Source organism: Eulemur rufifrons, chromosome 5 (assembly GCF_041146395.1).
Source record: "Eulemur rufifrons isolate Redbay chromosome 5, OSU_ERuf_1, whole genome shotgun sequence".
Classification (NCBI taxonomy): domain Eukaryota; kingdom Metazoa; phylum Chordata; class Mammalia; order Primates; family Lemuridae; genus Eulemur; species Eulemur rufifrons.
The window spans coordinates 24,025,965-24,049,162 of NC_090987.1; positions in this window are offsets into that span (position 1 = coordinate 24,025,965).

Sequence of the window (23,198 nt, forward strand, 5' to 3'; positions counted from 1 at the left end):
CAAAATTGAGCACCTTTCTGTAACCAGGAAACAGATCAAGAAACATATTACCCACATCCCCAATATGTCACTCTTCCCCCTTTCTAGGTACTGGGGGTGACTTCCCGAAGAAATAACGTCCTGATGTTTAACAGCATAAATTAGTGTTGTTTGTTTTTAAACTTAACATAAATAGAATAATACAGATATACCCTTCTGTGTCTGCCTTCTTTTATTCAATATTATGTTTGAAAGATTCAGATGTGTCACTCTATGGCAACAGCATATTTGTTCTCACTGGCATATAGTATTCCTCCCTATGATTATACCTCAATTTATACATCCATTGAACTCTTGATAGATATCTGAGTTGTTTCTAGATTGGGGTTATTATGAATTGCCCTGCTATGAACGTATTTGTACAGAAAAACTACCAGTGATCACACAAGGTGAAATATATAACCTTAGTAGTTTGATATCTATTATAGAAATTAAATTCATATTTTAAAATTTTCAAATAAAAAAGAAAAGAATGCTGCAGTGAAGATACACTGATGACTGCTTAAATTCACAATTCATGAATAAAATTTTAAGGAGAAACAGGATGTTTGTAGAGTCTCAGAGTATCTCACCCAAAATATTTATTAATTTCCATGTTAGCTTCAGCAGATGTTCAAACATTCTTCAGGAGATGGAGCTTAATTTCCCTCTGCTTGAGGGTGGGCTAGGATAGTGATATTGCTTCTAATGAATAGCATATGGGAAGGGAGAATTTTAATAATAACTTAGTAGAGAAACCAGGCAAATACCACCTTAACAAATGATCAAGGTTAACATCACTAGTAATACATAGCAACATCTATCCATTGATAGGATGCACTGAGAAGGACACAGCATCTCCGTGGTATTCCACTCCTAAAATCCATAAACATAAGATAAAATGAGCAACAGACAAACTCAAATTGAAATTCACTCTACAAAACGTCTGATCAGTTCTCTTCAAAAGTGTACAGGTCAGAAAAGTCAAAGAAAGACCGAGAAACTGTCACAGATTGGAGGAGATAATAACTAAATTGGTATCCTGGATTGGGTCCTGTAATTAAAAATGTACATTAGTAGAAAAAAACGCAGTGAAATCTAAATAAAGTCTGGAGTTCAGTTAAAACTCTTGTGGCAATGTTAATTTCTTAGTTTTGGTAAATGCACCATGGTAAGATGCTAACATTAGCAGAAGCTGCGTGAAGAGTTTAGGGGAATTTTGTGCTATCTTTGTAACTCTTCTGTAAATGTAAGTTAGTTCCACAAAAAAGTTTTGAAAAGAGAGAAGATGATTGTAAAAATTTCACATGATTCCATATCTTTTTCCTTGGTGAGTTTTTGGCAATAAGGGTCTATTTCTCTTTTGGTGAGTCCTTAGGGTGCTTCCTCTATACTCTGGACTGTTTGAGTGGCAGAGATGGGTGTGGAGATGTTCCTTTCTAAAGGTCTGTGTTCAGATTTTTTTGATCTCTACAGTGGCACTGCTTGTGCTAGAAACTCATAATCTTCTATGAATATAGCTAGTACTGTAACTTTTTTTGCCATAGATCTTAAAGTTAGTTCTGCCACCTTCTTTGTCATTCCCCTAGCTGTCCTCCAAAGCGTCCGTGTACTCTGTCCCTTCCTCTACCAGCCAATAGCAAAAAGTCTCTTTTCACTTAAACCAACACAAATAGCTATAAGAAGGTGCAATAAGTTCCAGAACCATCCAGAACCTCATTTATACCTATTTGGACTTAGCTAAAACTTCTTGCTACAATATATAAAAACGGGGACATTTAATGCATTAGTTAATTAATTTACACATTATTACAGGCACTTAACCAATTAAAAATTTTCAGTTAAAATTGCAGTATCTTCCAGTCAGTAAGAATTTTACAGCGTTTAAAAGATGATTTTAGGGCAAAACAAAGATGCATTACTTATTGAGTTTTTCACTTCCTTGTGTTATTTATCTTCAAGTAAAGTAGATGCAAAGTTATGTTAGAACAATAAGGCATCACAATACAAACATCAAAGAATTCCAGGAGCTACAACAGCCTCTATCGGTGTGAACAGATCAGGACTAAAGAGAAGTTTGGAAAGTTCATGCTGATTTCCCAGAACAGAATAAAACCCCAAGGCTAAGACTTGGCATATCTGGAGGGATAGTTTTCCAGTTAGCAGGGTTTTGAAAGAAAACTTAGAGAAGGGTTAGTTATGACGGGGCTACCAAGGAGCTAGTTTTGAAGGTACCTGTCACAACTATCGAACAGAGTTTCTTGTGGACACACATGCCTTATGCAATTACAAACGTCCCTGGGGTTGAGAGGGTTATAAACTTGAGTATGAGACATTGCTCTGAGTGTTTTCTATATATCTCCAGTCTATCCTGTGATTATACTGTTGGGGAAACGGAGGCCTTGAGAAGGTATACAACTGGTAAATGGCTGAGCCAGAATTTGAACCCAAGCAGCGATACTCAAAACCCATTCCCTAATTGCTCATGTGCCCTACATCCCAAATAGATCTTTATTTTTCCCTCAGAATCATATAACAAAGGCAATCTCTATCCTGAATCAATAGTGTTCATATGAGGGCCTCAATTTTCAAATTGCTCTTTGCCTCAGTAGCTTATTGAGAAAGATGCTTTTCCCATAATAGACACTTGCTTTGTGTCATAGAGTTGAGGGAATCTTAAAAGAATAATGTGAGATAAGAGATATCAAAGTGCTTTGTAAATCTTAGAGTACTAAGGACTGTTAAAACGCAATTTTGGTCTAGTAAGGGAGCTATCTTGGACATCTAGAGGGAAGGTATATTGTGAATGATCAGGCTTCTGAGAATAAATAAAGTTTACAGAGAAAGGCAGGGGTCTTTACATTAAGGGAATCATAATCAGTTAATGAGTGAAGCTATTTGAGATCCCACGGCATTGGAGGGTGTTCCTTTTACATATTGAGAGGAATTTATTCATCTGAAAAATCTAATCTACTAGGCAAAATTACTTTGCTTCCCTTACGAAAAGGAGGGGGTGCCACATAAACACAGAGGTTGGTTTTTATTTCTACTGCATGTGCTATTAGAAATTAGGATCCCTTTATGAGCTAGAGAACCTTTAAAAACCTTGCATTTGTACCAAGTAATTAAAATATACAACTAAGCCTAAATCATATGAGCTGAAATGAATTGGAATCAATGTCTTTTTTGATTAAGTGCCTGAGCTGCTCAAGAACAAACTAATGAATACACTGACTATAGAGTGCCACTAACAGCCGAGTGCAGTGATGATTTTGCAATTTAGCACTCAAAGACCTGGAATCTGAATATCCACAGGGCTAATAATTTCTGTAATTATTTTAGAAGAGCTTCTGGTCTGTCCTTGCGGCAGAAATGCTTTAGAGATAAAAGGTCGACGGGCAAATGATTTTCATCTGACCAGTTCACCCTATTAAGACATAAGGCAAGGGAGGAAATGGAGAAGCCCATCATCATCAATGCCACATTTTGAGACAGAATAAAGAGAAAATATGCCCTAAGTAGCTTTGAATGTTTTTCAATAATGCCTACTTGCAAATTTATTAAAATTCATTACGGCAGCTATTTTATGAATCAACCAATCAAATGAATGGATTTTGGTTCACTCTTAGAGTGTTCCCCCCGCCCCACTTAGGAGCAACAACTGCTAATTTCTAGTCACAGAATCCATCATTTTCAAGTCCATTTCTACTCTCAATTCTCATATCCAGGCAATCACTGGACCCTCTTAATTCTATTTTTAAAATAGCTCTAAAGTGTGCTTCATTCAATCTCCTAGTATTGCCACAACCTCAGATAAAGGCCCATCAGTCATTTATCTACCAGTAACCTTATCTCTCCACCAGCCCTTACCCTGAGTTAAGGATCACCCCAGCATGCCACCAAGCTATGCTCTAGTCTAGAGCATTCAGTGATTTTCATTGATAGGTACACGTATCTTGGGCTGATGTGAAGGACCTTACCAAGTGTGGTCCCGGTCTCTCCAGCACCATGTCATACCAATGCCCTGCTTCACACCCTGAATCCACTGAGTTGTTCACCATTTCTCAAGCCTCAAATGTGCAGTTAGGCTTTTTATTTTTGTATTTTATACCTTTGCTCCTTACTAATTTCAAATGCCCTCACTGCATTTGCTAAATGTTTCAGGACCTAGACTCCATATTTCCAAGTAATCAGCTTTTTGGCTTTCATCTTTAGCTACTGTCTCACAAAACCCACTATGAGCCCAGCACTGATTCCTAAGCAAGATACTCACATTTACCTTCCCATTTGTTCAGCTAGAAGTGATGATCTCTTTCTTGCTCCTTGTGTTTGCAGTAATTTATATCTCACAATACTTGAGGAATCTCCTTTCTCGTTATATTTATATTTCATACAAGTTCCATCTAAGGTTATAAAATCTTGAGGAAAGGAACTGTGGCCCATTACTCATCATTGCATCTGCAAAGTGACCATTTGCTGTCTTACAAATAGGAGATGCTCTGTAAACATGCATTGAATTGAAATGGCTTGGAGTGAGCACCAGAAGAAAACAGGATGCCATCCTTTTGGCACCATTTCTTATGCTATAATAAGGATTCCTTCTGTTTACACATAAAACAGAAGAGTTTAATCACCCCAGCAATCTTTAACTTGGTAATGAAGGCCATAAATTAATTTTTAAGCAAAATTAAAGAAGATCAGGTGAAATATAAAAAACATCATCAGAATCTTTCCGGGAAACAGTATGCTTGACACCAAATCATGACATTATGGGGCTCGGTTGTTTATTTGTTTCTAGGGCAGCCCCTTGTTTTATGTCCCGAATAGCATTTCCCTAAATAAAACTGCATGAAACAAAATGTCATTATGATTTCCAACATTCATTTCCAGTGAAGTTCTTGTTAGGTTGCAGCCATAACTATGATGGAAGGGGTGTGAGGAGAGCCCGCTGCAGTAATAACTGTGTCTCCATACATCAAACTAGGGGATTATAGGGGAAGCATCTACATGGAACAGGAAACTAACTGGAGGGGTAACTCTCACCAGGCTGGCTTTAAAATGGGACAGGAAATGATCAGAAAGGAACTGTTCTGAGGTTTGGAAAGTTAGGGTAAATGTAGGATGCGTATAAACAGGAAATCTAATGTCTTTCTCTTCTGTATACCTACTTCCAACAGGTATAGGGTGCATCATTGTGTGTTAGCAGCTGACGTATGAACCCCAGGGAAGTGAATTTGCTCTAAAGATATGCACAGATCTTCAGTCTCTTGGACACATTTAAATCTCAAAGCCCAAGGGCAGGACACAGAAATGGTAGAAGAGAAACCTTGAATAGAATTCCACTGTCCCATTTCTTTTTTTTTTCTTTTTTTTTTTTTTTTGAGACAGAGTCTCACTCTGTTGCCCAGGCTAGAGTGAGTGCCGTGGCGTCAGCCTAGCTCACAGCAACCTCAAACTCCTGAACTCAAGCGATCCTCCTGTCTCAGCTTCCCGAGTAGCTGGGACTACAGGCATGCGCCACCATGCCCAGCTAATTTTTTCTATATATATTTTTAGCTGTCCATATAATTTCTTTCTATTTTTAGTAGAGGTGGGGTCTCGCTCTTGCTCAGGCTGGTCTCGAACTCCTGAGCTCAAACGATCCGCCCACCTCGGCCTCCCAGAGTGCTAGGATTACAGGCGTGAGCCACCGCGCCCGGCCTTCCACTGTCCCATTTCTTTAACTCCAGCCTTCATTCAGTGACTAAATCATGAAACATCAAGTTTCTAAAAAGCTCTCAGATTAGTCCCTGATTCTTCCTCCACATCGCTACTTTAACACATTTGGTTCCTCTTTTCTAGATTATTGCATTCGCTTTCTAACTTATCTTCAATATTGGCTTTATCCAACACAAAGATGTCACTATTATGTTTTAAAATGCCCAAAGGAGCATATCACACTCTGACTTAAAAATCTTTTATGTGCTCTCTGCTACCTAGAGAAGAAAGTCCAAACTGCAGAGCGCACAAGGTTAAGATCAAGCCTTTCTGTGTCTCCCTTTCTCCCTCATTGCCCAATACTCATTTTGGGTTCAACGAGTATTGACCTACTTGTGTTTTCCCGGATACACCACGCTCTTTTGAATTTCCTTGCCTCCTAATTGAATTCCCTGTTTCCACCTTTACCCCTGTTATGGTCTAAACTCAGGGCAGCGATAAGAGAGATCAACTTAAATATGAGTGATAGCATGATTTTCTTCTGCCTAAATCTTACAACTTCCCTTTATCTTACTGTAAAGACAATGTTCTTACAAAGGTCTAAGGCTCCTTAAGAACTTGCCCCTGGCTACTATTCTGACCTTATCTGCTATCACTCTCCCCTGCTCACTTGCTACGCCTTGAAAATGACTAATAGGTTTACCTCAGGGCCTTTGCACTTGTGTTTATCTCTGCTTGGAAGGCTCTTTCTCTTTTAGATATCCCAAAGTCTCGCTCACGCCTGTCTTTGCTGTCTGCTCTAGGCCTCGTATCACAGAGACCTTTGCTGACCACCCTGTTGTCCCTGTCGTAGACTGTTTATGTTAATTGTTTGTCTCCCTACAACCAGAATTTACACTTGATGCAGCCAATGACCTGGTTTTGTTTACACTGCTATATACCCTATAAAAAGTTTTTAGCACATAGCATGTGCTCAATACAATTTTTTAAATGAAAAAGCCTTTTTATTTATTCTTTTCCTAATGCTTATCTTGTTAACTGCTGTTCATTCCCCCAAAGTACAGTCCATATATCACCTCTCCTGTGAAATCACCTATGCCCAACAGAGAGTTAATTGTGCCACTATTGTGTCTTTCTACTGTTCCTACCTATATCTATCTAACACTGTGTGTGTGTGTGTGTGTGTGTGTGTGTGTGTTGCTTTTAATTTCTTGTTTTCCTCTGAGCCTCTAGTATAAGCTGGAAATCCTTAGAGGGTAGATGCTGTGTTTTATTTATCTCTTCTGCCAAGTATAAGCATTCAGTGGCTGTTTTTTAATTGCATAGAGTAATTTGTGGACATGATTAATCAGGAATCAGAGTATCTCAAATACCTACTTGATTGACTAAGACGGTAGATATGATCACTTCTTCCCTTTCTGTGACACAAGTGAAATCATAAAGAAGAAAAGAATACGGACAGAAACTGTCTTGCCAGAAGCTTGTATTTAGCACCATCCTTTGACTGATCTCTTAAGACTTCCAAGGCAACAACCTAAAGTGGTGCCTCACCTGGAAAGGTTAGGGATAATGGCTTTTGAGAATCTCTTTTTAAGGAAAACACCTGCCCTGACAGCTGTTGCTCATTTATCTATCAACCCGGAGAACACAGGATTATCCTCGGAAACCTTCTGACTGTAATGAGAGGGACACTGGGCTGACCTTGGGCAATATTGAGGCACAGATATCCAAATACTTCTTCCCTAAATGACTGAGACCACAGAGAGAGTAGCAACAACGACTTGCTGCTTCAGATCAGCTGCCTTGCTTCAACCAAATCTGGGAGAGCAGTGGAGAAGCTGCCTCCAAGACTGGCTTAGTAAGAGGCCTTTTGAGCTCCCCTGCTAGACCACGTTGAATGTCAGGTGGTTTGTGTTCTGGATTCTAACCTCCATGTGAGTGGGGAATTGCAGGATATTTTAATTATGCAGACAGGAAAAGTACAAAAGGAACTCCCATAAAGCATGGAGTCTATCTCTGTGCTATGAGACAGAAGAGCTCCTCAACTCCCCCAGAATGTAGACACAGAAGGAATTGTCACCTTCTTTTTCACAGTCTCACAAGCACTAATCAATAGGGTTAGGAAGTTTCTACTTTGGATTAACATGATGCTTCTTGCTGTCTTTTTTATTAAAACTTAAGAGATGAGAAACAAAATATAAACATTACAAAGTAATCCACCCTTATTTTTATGTCATATTGACATCAGATGGTATCATGTTTTCCACTGTACAAATAGTTCAAGAACAACCAATGAGCAGTTAATCCACTCACATACTAAAGAGCTCCGTTATGAATTTGGTGCCAGGGAACAGAGCCAAGCCCTATGTTATAGGCTTTTCCTGTTTTTGAATGTGTGTATTATGTCACCAAATTGTGAAAGTAATGTTAGGATTTGGAAAACCATGAAAAACAAATGGGGGGTGGCTGGAAACTTTAGACATGAAATAACTATGAACTTCAAAAAAAGAAAGCCCAAAACAAAACAAAACAAAATAAATCAACACACACAAACACACACACACACACACACGCGAAGAGGTTGCCTTTTTGCCTTATGTAGAGGACTTTTCCAAGGGGGAATAAAAAGGTTATCAATTAAGAAAGATTTAGCAAGCAGGTTTCCCTTAGGAAAGAAAGATAAGAGAGTTGTTTGTGTAATGAATACCCTTGCCTGTTGCTGTCGCAGAGCCAGAACATACATAGAAAAGTAACATGATTCAAATATCTGAGTTTGGTTTGGTAGCAGGGGCCAGCGGCTGGGAGAGAGTCTCCAAGCAAAGAAAAAAAAAAACGTTGCTTTTAAAGTAATACTCTGTTCTGCTTCATCCTTGCTAAAACAAATGCTAATTTTCTTTTTAAACTGCCAGTACACAGGGAAGTGATCTGAATTCTCTATACCTTTGAGAGATTTTCATCCTTTACATATTCCAATTCAACTTAAAATATTGTGCAATTGCCAAACCTCATATATAAAATATGTGCTTATCAGTCAAGTCAGGGTAACATTAGCACACTGAAAACTGCATTCTAATTAATAAATCAGAGCCTTAACCACTGAAACATCATTTACACATATGAGATGGCAATAGTGAGAACCATTAAAAATAGTAGCATGCTGTCATCCTTCCAGGAAATATGGAAATATGCCTTTTTGGAGATTATTGACCTACATTATTTATCAATGTTTGGCTTTAATATATGGATTTGCTCAACATTGAATGAATATCATATTTCTCCTAGAAGATACAGCATTAATTTGTGATCTTGGACAAACTGTCAATAGGATAACAAGCCCACTAGGGGTGTATGCAATCAATAATTTGTATCCAGTGATTTCTTCCCTTAGGTTGTTTCAGGAATATATCACATTCTCACTTTCACTCTTGCTCATAAGCACAAAACAACCGAAACACAAAACTTACAAAAAGAAATGAACAGAACAAAAAATACCTTTGGTCTGACTAGACGAGGTTTCAGAAAAGAAATTGCAACTTTTACCCATATTTTAGAGCCTGGAAGTCCGCTCTTGTTTCATCTCAAAACCAACAAACACACACAAAATGAAATGCAAAGAGAATAAAATAAACAAAACGATTGGTTCTTAGAGAAATCATTGAAAATATGGAACTAAACCTAAGCCACTAGATTCCACTATGGAACAGGAAACAAAAACATGCTCACATGGGCTTCCCTTCCTTCTGTGTTCATTCTCCTCTTTTACCCACCTCCCTTCTCCCCACACCTCTGGGCTGTGACTTTTGTTTCTGTTGTCTTATGCTGTAGCCTCAGCCATAATTCTTTCACCTGTGTTTATGTTCCTCGGACAGCTGAAGTTCTCCCTGGGGCTGAGCTCCCAAACCCGGATGCCTAGCCTGAGTTTTGAATCTCCAGTCTAGTGTTGCTCACTTGTACTTGCGGATTTTTCCTTCCATGAAACTCTATGCTTGGACTCAAGATACCTCCCAGTATGGCTCTTCTCTAGATTCACTCTCAATATTTGCCAGCCCCAAATTCTCCCAGTCCAATAACCTGCCCACATCTTTTAGTGAGACTAATCTTTTCATATGGAACTAGAAGAAATTGAGGCATATGCACATGAAAGAGGTCACAGTGATTCCAGAGTCTTTGCTTAGAAAGCCAAATTGGGGAACATGGTTTGGACCTGAGTCCAAAAACTGTGGCTGTCCTACTTTCTCTTACCCCACACTTCGAGTCGAGGCATCAGGAATCACAGGAGGGGGAGCTGACTTTGCAGAGTCAGGTGGCTTCGTGCCACACCCTCTACATTCCCCCAAAATACAAACAAATACGAGCAAAAGAAACATGTCCGGCAAATAGACAATACCTCATCTGCAACCTTGAACGGTTAACACAGGCCAGTAGAGAAATGTAGAATATCGAGCATCGGTGTCCGGCTCTCTTCATCTCACCAGTGTAAAACTTGATGCTTCGCTTGTAAAGCAAGGAATGAGTAACGGCAACAGCTTCTTCCCTATCTCTTACCCTAGAGGGTAGGAAGCGCTGGGGGAAATTCCTACTTTATAGGGTTAGGGCTAAATGAAGAGAGAAATTAAGAAACGTTTTCTCAAACTCTCCAAGTTTACTCTACCTTTCTGCCTTTTAACTATATTGGATGTAAATGTGTTTGTTACTATTGAATTCCTTCCAACTTGAACTTCATCACAAAGAGATTGAAAAATAGAGGCACTCAAAGAACCAGCAAGCCACCCCCCCCCATTATAAACCTAAACAGGATTTAGACAAGGCTTCTAATTATTTTACAACCTCTATAACAAACACATGGAAATACCTTCACGCAGAGTAGATATTTCACAAGTGGAAAAAAAAAGAGGAAATCAGTGTCTTTTGACTTTCAGTCAGTTTTGGTTATAAGCAACAAAGATTTGCTCAAGTTTGTTTCCGTGAGAATCCAAGTGAGATAATTCCAGGAAAAGCTGAATATCCCATGGAGAGCAGACACCACAGTGAAGTGGAGCTACAAGAAGATCAGGAATCGCAGCAGAGACAGATATAGGTCTTCAGCCCAGGGGTTTTCAAAGAGTGGTCCCAGGGTCAGCAGCATTCACATCACCTGGGCACTTGCTTTCCAGCAATATTGATGCCCTGCCCTCTAAGGTTTGAAAATCACTGCTCTAGTTCACTATCAGTATTTATATGACTCGGCTATTTTCTATGGATTGGCTTCTCTCCACCTTGAGAGAAGTTGCATTTTTATGATGACCAGGGCTGTATAAGCACAGGGGGTTGAAAATGAATATATTTTGGTCTACCTAAGCCAGAGAGATTGACATTCCTGAGATCACAAAGGTATAGTACAAATATTCTATGAAAACTCTTCATGAAAAGTAACAGCTTTTGGATTGTTCTCTCTGTGTCTTCTCTCTCCAAACACAGTGGATAATTGAGAGTTGACAATAATTGAACATTGGGAGCCTTTCATCCTGGTAACAGAAGATCTCACTTCCTCCATTGCAGTGGGCTATCTCTGGAATTGGAGCTGCCTTTGATGTGTAGGGAGGACTGTCCCTGGGGGGAAAGACATTTGATAGGCACATATTTTAGAAATGTTTTGCAGGTAAAATTTTCATCTGTAAAATCGTATTAACATTTCAAATATGTGACCCTCCAGAATTCAAAGACGTAGTCTCCGGAGAGATTCTCCGTCTTTATAGAGAGCTATATTTTTCTAGGACAGAGAGAATGTGATTTTCTCCAAATGCTTTAACCATACTCCTGACCTCCATTTCAAAAGCAAAACTTTAAAAAGCTGAGGGGTTCTGATATAGGGTGATGATAAAGAGAGGACAAAGGGAAAAATATATACCCTCGGTATTACAACTTCTGTCTGGGTGACAAAATATAAAGTGCCCACCCCAAGATCTGCATGGGATCATTCAGAAAGTTTACAAATAATCACAATCATGATGAAGCAAAAGACCAGAGTCCTAGCAAACCTTCAGCTTTACACAGTTCTGCTCTGTTCAACAATCAGAATTGTCCACTTCAGTTCCCTTGAGCACCAGTCTGACATAGGATTGCTTCATAAGGCATGTGAAGCAATTGGTTACCAACACTAATACTGGAAAAATCTGTGGAATAAGGAATGCACACAGCTCAGGTGTGGACAACCAGAGCTTATTGGGTACGTCCCAGAGCATACTAAATAAAGGAAGCTGCTCTACTGTTGCGTAAGTGACTTTATTGTATATTTCAATACCAGTTTCAGTCATTCATTTTAATGTGAATTTTTTTGTTTACTTAACATTTTTGACATCTATTATGATGAGTTTTTATGAGTCCGATTGCATTCAGGAAAAGAAAAATGAATGTATTCAAGTTTAGTTACACAAACAAAGATAAAATTCATCATTTTATTATTACTAAAAGACAATACAATATGCTTCTGACCAAATGTTCCATTTCTTTAAGTGGCTAATATACTGCTGTATGCTAAATGAGAAGGCAAAACTGCTTAGGTAGCACATGTTAGTAGAAATGATCATTTTGGCTGCCATTTACAGAGTGCCCACCATAAGCCAAACACTGGCAAGAAATATTCATGCATTACTGCTAATCCTTATAAACATGTATTATTACCTCAGATAATACCTACTGGTCTACTTCTCTACTGCTCTAAAAGTCTGCTGGCTTGTGTGTCCTGCAGCATTCCTTCACTGCATAAATACTTACATTGAGCCCCTACCAAGTGCCAAACACCTGTTTGATGTCCTGTTCTTATTCAGCTTATAATATCACAAATAATAGACAAACGAGTAAGGTAATATCTGAAACCAATCATGCTATCTAGAAAATTACAATAGAATAATGGAAAGTAGACGAGTGGTCAGGGAAAGAAAGAGTCTTTGGGAAGGTGAGATATCAGCCTAGACCTAAATAACTAGAGAGAACCAGCCATGAAAGCAACAGAGGGCCCCTTTGAGCAAAGAGAACAGCTAGATTAATTCCCTAAAGTGGAAACATTTTTTTTTTTGGATATAAAATGAACATCTAAGTCACACCCAAAATAAGATATATTTTATTTTTAAAATTTTATTTATTTATTTATTTAATTAATTTATTTTTTTGAGACACAGTCTCACTTTCTTGCCCAGGCTAGAGTGAGTGCCGTGGGTGGCATCAGCCTAGCTCACAGCAACCTCAAACTCCTGGGCTTCAGTGATCCTGCTGCCTCAGCCTCCCAAGTAGCTGGGACTACAGGCATGCGCCAACATGCCCGGCTAATTTTTTCTATGTATATTTTTAGTTGGCCAGATAATTTCTTTCTATTTTAGTAGAGACGGGGTCTTCCTCTTGCTCAGGCTGGTCTCGAACTCCTGACCTCAAGCGATCCACCCGCCTCGGCCTTCCAGAGTGCTAGGATTACAGGCGTGAGCCACCGCGCCCGGCCCTAAAATTTTATTTATTTTTTAATTGATACATTGTCATTGTACATATTTTTGGGGTGGAATTTGATGTTTTGATACATGTATACATCGTATAAGGATCAAGTCAAGATGTATATCATTTATTATGCATCTATCATTTCTTTGTGGCAAAGACATTCAAAAGGCTCTTTTCTAGCTATTTTATAATATACAATACCTTACTAAGCGTGGTCACCCTACTGTGCAATAGAACACCAGAATTTACTTCTCCTATCTCATTGTAACTTTGTACCCCTAGACAAACTTCTTCCCATCCTTTTCCTTCCCTCCACTCCCCTCCTCAGTCTTTGATAACTGTTGTTCTACTCTGCTTCTATGATATCAACTCTTTTTTTTATAAGATTCCACATAAGTGAGATCATGCTGTATTTGTCTTTCTGTGTCTGGCTTATTTCACTTAATATGATGTTCTCCTCGTTCATCCATGTTGTTGCAAATTACAATATTTCATTCTTTTTTATGGCTGAATAATATTCCACTGCATATATACACACCACATTTTCTTTGTCTATTCATACAGTGTTGGATACTTAGGTTGATTCTATATCTAGGCTATTGTAAATAGTGCTGCAAAAACATAGGAGTACAGATAGCTCTTCAATATACTGATTTTATTTCCTTTGGCTATAAACCCGATAGTGAAATTGTGGATCATATGATAGTTCTATTTTTAATTTTTTGAGGAGCCTCCATACTCTTTTCTTTAATGGCTACAAAAATTTATGATCCCACCAACAGTGTGTAAGAGTTTCCTTTTCTCTACATCCTTTTCAACACTTATTTTCTTTTGCCTTTTTGATTATAGCTATTCTAACTGGAGTGAGGTGGTATCTCATTATGTTTTTGATTTGAATTTCCCTGATGATTAATGATGTTAGACATTTTTTATGTACCTATTGGCCATTTGAATGTCTTCTTTTGAGAAATGTCTATTCAGATCTTTTGCCCATTTTTTAATTGGGTTATTTGCTCTTTTACTGTTGAGTTGTGTTAAATTCCTTATATTGTCAGATGTATAGTTTGCCAATATTTTCTCCCATTCTATAGGTTGTCTCTTCATTCTGTTAATTTTCATTTGCTTTGAAAATCTTTTTTAGCTTAAGGTAGTCCCATTTGTCTATTTTGTTTTTTGTTGCCTATGTTTTTGAGGTCTTATTTAACAAATCTTTTCACCGATCAATGTTATAAAGTGTTTTCCTTACGTTTTATTTTAATAGTTTAATAATTTTGGGTTTTACATTTAAGTCTTTAATCCATTTTGAATTTATTTTTGTATATGGTGAGAGGTAGGGGGGTCTAGTCTCATTCTTCTACAGTAGCATTCTGTTTTTGTTCCCTTCACTCTCAGGGGAATAGGTCTTACAGGGTTTGTTTCTCTTCTCTTGAGGTGCACAATTCTGCATTGCCTGCAGTGCAATATTTAAAAATAATTGTTTTATATATTTTGTTTGGGTTTCTGTTTGTTTATAGTGGGAGGTCAAGTCCAGTCTTTGTTATTCCAACATTTCTAGAAACAGAACATCATGTTACACTTTCTTGTTGGAGTTATGTAATTAAATCTGTAAATTTCTAAGGGGATCGTATATTACACCTGGGATAAAGAGCACTGGAAGAGAAGTCAGGAGTCCTGGGATACAGTCATGACTTCCCACATACGGCCAGCTCCATCACTTTGAGCAAATGTGATGCCCACTTTACAACTCACTTTTCTCATTCGTAAGTTGAGAACATCGTACTTAATTGTTTCCAAATCTCTCCCAGCACTTACATGCTGAATCTGTGGTAGAGAACTATTTGCAAAATTGTTAAGTGGATAGATTGTCCTCTTTGCAGTTTACCTGAAAGCTGATTTTCACCATCACTCTTTAGAGCAAGACGAAACACTAGGCTCCCAAGTTGCTCTGCTGCTGCGACTCCTGCTCACGCTAATAGGAATTATACACAGGCATCTCAGAGATAATGGAGCTGTCAATCTCTTTTATGAACCATGACAAGTATCCAAGAAATGGTGGATTTCAAAGTAAACATCCAGCATCTCAGCACAGAGTCAGAAAGGATCAATTCCAAACCTTTTCTACTACTTCCTTCATTCCCCTCTAGAATTGAAATACTCGGGCAATTCATCCACCTCCCAGGCACCTGGTGGTTGCCTTTGTTGAGATGGCGGTAACAGCTGAATAAGAGAGTAGTTAGGCTGGAAATAAAATCCAAATGGTTGATAAGCTTCTTCTCTGGTTTCAGATCCTGCTAATCAGAAAATTGCGGATAAAAGTGTGCTTTTTCCTTTTGAAGTCACAGCAAAGGCATTCAAGTGTTTCTGTTGATCCTCAGAGCAGGAGCCTGAGAGGAAATCACATCTGATGTAGCCTCTTTTCCTGAGATGGCATTTCCTGGTACCCTGGCAAACCCAACTTTCTTAGATCCTTCTGTCCTTCAGCTGAACCGCATCTGAGACCCTGCTACTATGTCATCATCCTAGCTTCAGGAAACTTGTCAAGACAATATTTTAAATAAACGATCACTGGGAACATGGTTTCTAATAAGCATGACGTTTTAGAGCATGTGTTGGGGGTCCCTCTCATCCCTGTTAGGTTGCCTGTTGATGCCAGATTCACAGAACATTAAATATGGTAGAGACTTTAGAGATCGTCTTGTCCTACTGTATCACTTTACAAAAAAATCAAAAGGACTTGTTGCCTGATACTGTAATTCCTAAGGGAGGAAAGTGTGTGCATACATTTTAAGCAATAAGAATAAAAACCAAAATATTTTCTAGTCAACTCTCAGCTAAAACAGAAAATGAAATTAATAAGCCTCCTTTTCCTTCACAGGTTATTCCAACTGAATTTACTTTAATTGAATTTAAAAACATAGAACAAATCTCAGGAGAATTTTTTTTCCCCCAAAGATAGTAGTGTAAAAACACGGGTTGAGATGAATGAATGGTAGCCCACTAACTAGTGTGTGTGTGAATGGACCTGAGAATTTCTTGAACTTGCACATAGCATGAGTCACAAGGAGATTATGTGCCTCTTTATACCATTAGCTCTCTATCATCATAGCACCTGGGGTCAAGTCTAACATTTTTTACACAGAAAACTCCCCTAATGTTGCTTTGCTTTGGAGACCTGAAGAACAAACGTGTTTCAGTTCTAAGGAAACTGGGTTACCCAGGACACTGAAACACTTCTGAAATAGAGAGCCCCAGGGTAGAATCCTTCAAGTGGGAAACAGACAAAATTTTACCTTTTCAGTGTAAGCAAAACTTATGGTTTAGGATGTTTTTGAATATATAAACTTAGGTAAAGAGGCATTCTCTGTTATTCATATGCATCCTCAGTGTTAGAATTGGTTTGCTTACACTTGTTTAGAAAGACAGCTACTGTTCTTTCTGCTCCAAGGAAATATATTTCATTTTAGTATATTTTATTGAGTAGCTAAAAATACTTTCAAAAACATCTATTCTTAGGTAGCTCAGTGAAGAATAGAAAGAACCTTGGAAGTGGGAGGTTTTAGTTTTATATGACCCCAAATTCACTAGCGGCTAAAATGCAACAATTATTATGAGTAGTAATACCTGAGATAATGATAATAAGTATTATGCATGTATATGTTAGGCATTTTACCAAGCACTTTACATGTATTATTTACTTAGATCTTCATAAAAATCCAATGAGACAGAAACTGGTATTATCTTATTTGACCAAGAAGTTCAGTGATATGTCCTGATTCAGAAATTTCTTAAGTGATGGAACTGGGATTTGAACCAGGGTCTGGCAGATGACAGAACCACAATGTCAGTGCTGATTCTTTGACAATTTAAGGTGGGGACAGAGGTGAGTATAGCTTTGTGACAGTCAGAGTAAAGCAGTACTGGTGGCAGCATCTTGATCATAGCATGAAATACTCTGATTATAGCAAAGGTTTTACTCACATATTTGTACACACATTTCAGTGTCCATCAGAAGCTCAGAAAATGAAGACATCCTGAAAGCAAATCTCCAAGGTCAAGGTTTGGCATTTGAATTTCTGACTGAGCTATGGGATGTTTCAAACCTCCCTGCCAGACAAGTCCTTTTTGCCTGCACAGGCTCTAGAGCATAAATTAGTTCAGCAAGTATCTGCATTAAATTACCCTGCACACTTTGTCACTCCCAATTGCCTTGATTTTAATGGTTGCAGGGGAAAAAAATCTATGCATTTGGCGACATATTCTTAATTCTGGTCTAACAAGGCCTTTACCTGGCACTCTTTGAGGGCAGGTAATTGAAACTCAGTATCTAGCTCCAGTGTCTTTCAGACAATATTCTAGCAGGGTCTTGCTCTCTATGCAGTTTGTTAAAAATGTCCACCTGTGAGATATTTCCATTGCCCTCTTGGAGCCACAGGTGGCCTTGACTACCTCCGTGCTTGCTCATGTTCTTCCCTTGAATATTTATGCTCTCAAAATCTCATTGATTTTGAGAGAGAGGTATGGAAATTGATTGGCAGCACCGGCAAATAGCTGATGGGAGAATTTGGCCTCAGAATGAGAATGAGTCACTAATGATAGAACTGTGCCCAGTGTGACTAATGCATATGGAGTAAGGAAGCTCTAGGGGTCCCTCCACGCAAGCAGTCCTCAGCAGCGTGGATGTCGACAGGCAGGGAGGAGTACTCTCTCCCACCGTTAGGGAGGACTCAGGGATGTTCAGCATTGTTAATATTCAGGCGAACAGACTCTGTCAGTCCTTTAATTGCAAGGTGGAATGGCTCTATGGAATTCTCAGAAGCATTCATTCAGCGGAGGCATTTCCAGCTTTGGGGATGTTGGCAGTTTGGATTGGTGGACTTAAGATGGCGGTAGTATGCAATGCTGTAGTTATAGGGCTTTATTTTCCATGGGAGCAAAATTATTTCCACCATTAAAAACCCAGCTGCTTTGCACCTATTTCCCTTTCACTCCCTACCTGTTTTGATAGGTTTTTGAAACATGAAGAACAATTATTCTTGCTCATGAAAGTGTGAATGTGGTCTCCACAATGTGTGAAAAGTGGAAATTTCAGTGCACTTATCAGTAATGTGTGTCATATAAGGGCAAAACAAACAAACAAACACACATTGATATAGTAGATTATATTCCTTCCCCAGTCCCACTAAATTGAAGAATGCCAATATTAATACAATATTTTTTCTACTTTCCTGTCCTTTCCACATGGTAAGCACTCTATAAATATTTGTTGAATGGACGAATGAAAACACACATGCACTCACATATAAATTTGGATTCGTGGGGACTCCCAAGGGTAACTTGAGGTGGACTAGGCAAGCATGGGTGAGGAAAGAAGGCCTGGTGAAAATGCTTATGTGTGGCACCTAAGAACACAGGGGAGGAAAAGAACAGACCTGGACATCAGCTCACATTGTGAGTGTGGGAGTGACTCATCTACCCACTTGAAAGGTCGAGATGTTTTCAGCAGCATAGGGGAGTGGTCTAGGTGTTATTGGGGGAAGCTTCACAATGCTGGGACTCCCACCTTTAGAAGTAATGCTGCAAGGGATGACGGACAGGTAGCAGAGAGACAGACACTAGATAAGCAGGAGGAAAGGGGACGCAGAATGAGACTGGAGAGGGGCCCAAATGTAGACACTTACATGTTGAGGAGGTAGGGGAGGGACAGGTCCTGATCTGTCCCAGTCTCAGCCCAGCAGTTGGACATGGACAGCCAGTCATTCATGGGCTGCCTTAACCCTCTTCTAGAACTGTTGGATCCGCCAACAGCCTCCACCCTGTTAATTACTGGTCTTGAGACAAGGTCACCCCAAGCTTCTTTTGTCTATTTTGCCAAAAGGTAGAGACTTTAGGAAGTTGTATCACACAAAAAAAGTGGCAGTGCCACTATTTATAATTTAAAATTTTTCATAAGTAAATTTTTTTATCACCTGTAATTTAGGACAACCTTATCCTCTGTTATAGACAACTGGCTGAGTGTTTCTTCCCATTTCAAGGCTACCTATTATCATGTCTGTGCCTCTCATGCTTACTATGCTTTTTAAGAAAAATGAAGGATTTGGGAATGAGACTGACTTACTTTCTAAGACTCTCACAATCTCTGTTCAGCACCTTCAAAGCCATGCTCTTAACACACTCTCTTTTTAATTTTCTCTTCTTCCTCCCCTACCCCCTAAACGTATCCACGTGAGACCTCACATATCTGGTCTATAACAGGTATAGATGTATGAAACTCAATTTCTGATCACCAGTCCCCCAGGGGCCTCAACATCAGTCCCTGCTCCTGTGGCATCTGTGCTAGGGACATGTGACCCCTCCTTCTTCCTGTCTGAGGGACACATCTGTCACAGTGTGCCATGTGGTTAGGGTCATACTGGAATGCATCACATAATCAGAATTCCTCATAGTACTAGGAATGACAATGAAAAACACAGTGCCAAGTGTTAAAAAGTGTCCTTAGAAAATATTACCTTAAAATAGAACTCAAGTCTCCAAGTTCACAGAGTAAGATTGTAAAATAAAACAAAATCTGCCTGGTACTCCTGCCACCGCAGACTGCTTTTCTCATAAGTAGAATTAATGCACTAGGTCAAGCCCTGAGCATAGTTTTGAAGTAGGCAAAATTGGTGCTTTTATCTGAATCCACTAAAATGGGAAAGGACATTTGCCTTTATGCTCCTATTATAGACTTCTATTTTTAGAGCCTGTGTCAAATGCTAATTAGGACAGAACACAATCAGGCATGGCTGGACAGGCAGACCTTGGTCTCTAATGTAAGAAGAATGTCTGTTTGAGGGAAGAGCCAACTGCAGAGTGTAATACTGGAGTCAGGTTTCAATGAATGGTTTTGGGCTTCATTAGGTCCAGGGAAGACCTTTCCTTTCTCTGCTACCTGGTCTTCTGGGAAGACCATCTTAATACATTTTGGATGGCTTCTTTGAGGATTTCTGTGATGTTACCTTCATAAGCATGATATAGTTTAAAGAGAAATATCTTTAAATTTTGACCTTCATATTTGAGTTCTACTTCTGATGCTTTCTACCTGTGTTACATTGTATGAGATGCTCCACTTGGTAAAGTCTCAGTTTCCTCATCTTTTTTTTTTTTTTTTTTTGCAATCATAGCAATGAATTTTTAAAATTATCATTTCAAAATATTAAGGGGGAGCAAATGTTTTTGTTGTGTGGATATACTATATAATGCTGAGTCTGGGCTTTCAGTACGCCTGCCACCAGGACCGTGTTCATTGTACCTGATAGGTAAGTTTTTATCCCTCACCCCTCTCTCAATATCCCCCCTTCTTAGTTTCCAATGTCCTTTATGTCTTTTTATGCCCATGTGCCTCTATTTAGCTCCCACTTATTAGTGAGAACATGTGTTTGTTTTTTCACTCTTGGGATACTTCACTTAGGATAATGGTCTCCAGTTCCATCTAACTTGCCACAAATGACATTATGTCATTCCTTTTTATGGTTGAGTAGTACTCCATGTTATATACGTATACCACATTTTTCTTATCCACCCATGAATTGATGGGCACTTAGGTTGATTCTATATCTTTGCAATTGTGATTTGTGCTGTGATAAACATTTGAGTGCAGGTGTTCTTTTTGATAAAATAACTTCTTTTCTTTTGGGTAAATACCCAGTAATGAGATTGCTGGATTGAATGGTAGGTCTACTTTTAGCTCTTTGAGGAATCTCCATACTGTTTCTATAGAGGTTATGTTAGTTTGCAGTCCCACCAACAGTGTATAAGTGCACCTTGGGAAATGCAAACCAAAACCACAATGAGAATAAGTGTCTACACCTGGGCACAGAGAAATGTAAAGGTCATTGGAAATCAAGAAGTGGGGAGAGGGGAGAAGGAGAGGTGTAAAAACCTACCTGTCAGGTACAATGAACACTATTTGGGTGATGGGCATACTAATAGCCTTCACTTAAGCATTATAAAAGGTATCTATGTAACAAAAACATTTGTACTCCCTTAATATTTTGAAATAGAAAAGAAAAAAAAACACAATGAGATACCACCTTACCCCTCTTAGAATGGCCACTATGAAAAAGTCAAAAAACAACAGATGCTGGCATGGATGCAGTTTCCTCATCTTTAACCTGGGAACAATAATAATTTCCTTGTTAAATGATTGTGGGCATCACCATTAATTGCACATCAAGAATTTAAAGAACATTAGAGGTTATTAGCAATCATCGTCATCATTGTTATTTATTCTCCTAACTTGGCCCTTCAGAGGAGGCTGTAGTTCCCTTTAACCAGGGTGTCCAGTGAATAATTATTTCTCCCAACTCTCTTGATAAACCAGAAAACTCCCTGGAAACCAGTTCTTAGTTATCTCCTCCTAAAGAAATGTTCTCTGATCTTGAGAGCAGTACTTTTCAGTTTTTAAATTCTCCTTTCTCCTTGTCATGGTTAGGTGGTCAGGAGTCAGCCCTTACTCCTGCAAATGGTTTGCCTCCAGCAGCCATAGGACATAGCCTGGTTCTTCTGAAAGCACAAAGGAAGAAAATCTAGCTTTGTTATGTGCCTGTGGCATTGTAAGTTGAATGTGTGGGTTTTATTTCATAGGATCCAAACATTTATTGAGCTGCCTAGAATTTCTTTTAATTTTATTTTTAAAAATTATTTCTTAGTATTTAGGCATGATGCAAATAGTTTGAAGATAGATTTTTAATTCAATGAGTCAATAACTCTTCTCACATATTAGATTATTTCATCCATTTGTGGACAGCAACCCCATAATAAAATCTAGTTACAGATTCTCCTTCTGCTCTCATTCTCTAAGGAGCTAACTAAAGCAATTCTCTCTTGGAGGCGATGGAATATATTTGACTAAGTTGTGCTTTTTTAAAGGTATAACTGACAAATAAAATTATATATATATTAAAAGAATAGAATATGATGATTTGATATACATATAAGTTGTGAAATGATTAAATGATTACCACAATCTAGTTAATTAACATAACCATCACTTCACATATTACCTTTTTCTTGTAAGAATACTTAAGATCTATTCTCTTAGCAAATTTCAAGTATAAAATACTATACAGTATTTTTAATTATAGTCACCATGTTTTGCATTTTTGTCAAATGTGCTTTTTAATTCAATCTTCCTCATATCTTAATAGTGCTATATTTCACTCTGCTTTATCCTGGTGGTGGATCCTATCCTAATCCAAAGAGCACAGTGTTAGTCTAAAAGTGATCAGGAAGAGTGAATATCCAACATTCAAAGAAGAGTCCAATGTGAAGCTGAATGTAGTATTGTTACTGTTTTTGTTGTTATACTAGCATTTTATTATTATTAGCTGTCTCATAATGACCACAGTCATTACGCACCAGTCACCATGCTAAATGTTTCAATTATCCTCATAACTACCCTAAGTTAGATTTTGCTATGACTTTAAGATAAGAAGTCTGAAACTCAGAAAGGATAAAAATATGCCCAAGGTCACACTGATTCATGGCAAAGCCTGAATCTGAACCTTGTCCTTGAAATCCATGTCGTCAACCAACTGTAGCATAGGTCAGAAATGTTTGAGGAATTTTTAAACTCTAGATGCAGTAATGTTCTTAACATCTCTAACTTTTATTTTTTCCATATTGTCCTTTTAGTCTTGTTCAACACCCTCAGGTTTTTTTTGAGTTTTAGAAAGAGGATAAGTTGTATGAAGGAAGCCAGTAGGAGGAGAGGGGAGAGGAACAAAGAAAAATAGACAGGCATGTGTCATAAAAGCACAAACAAACCTCAGGGTAAAAAACAAAAAGGGGAAAAATACATGTGACATCCTCCAATGACCCTCTTATGCCACTCTCTCCCCTGTGTGTGTTCCCTTTTTTCCTGGAACACATCCTGTGTCCTTCAGTTTTTGAAGAATCTTAATCTCAATTTTTTTCATGAACTAACTACCCTCTATGTCTATGAGTTTAACTGATAATAGCTTAAAAGATCTTCTTTCCCC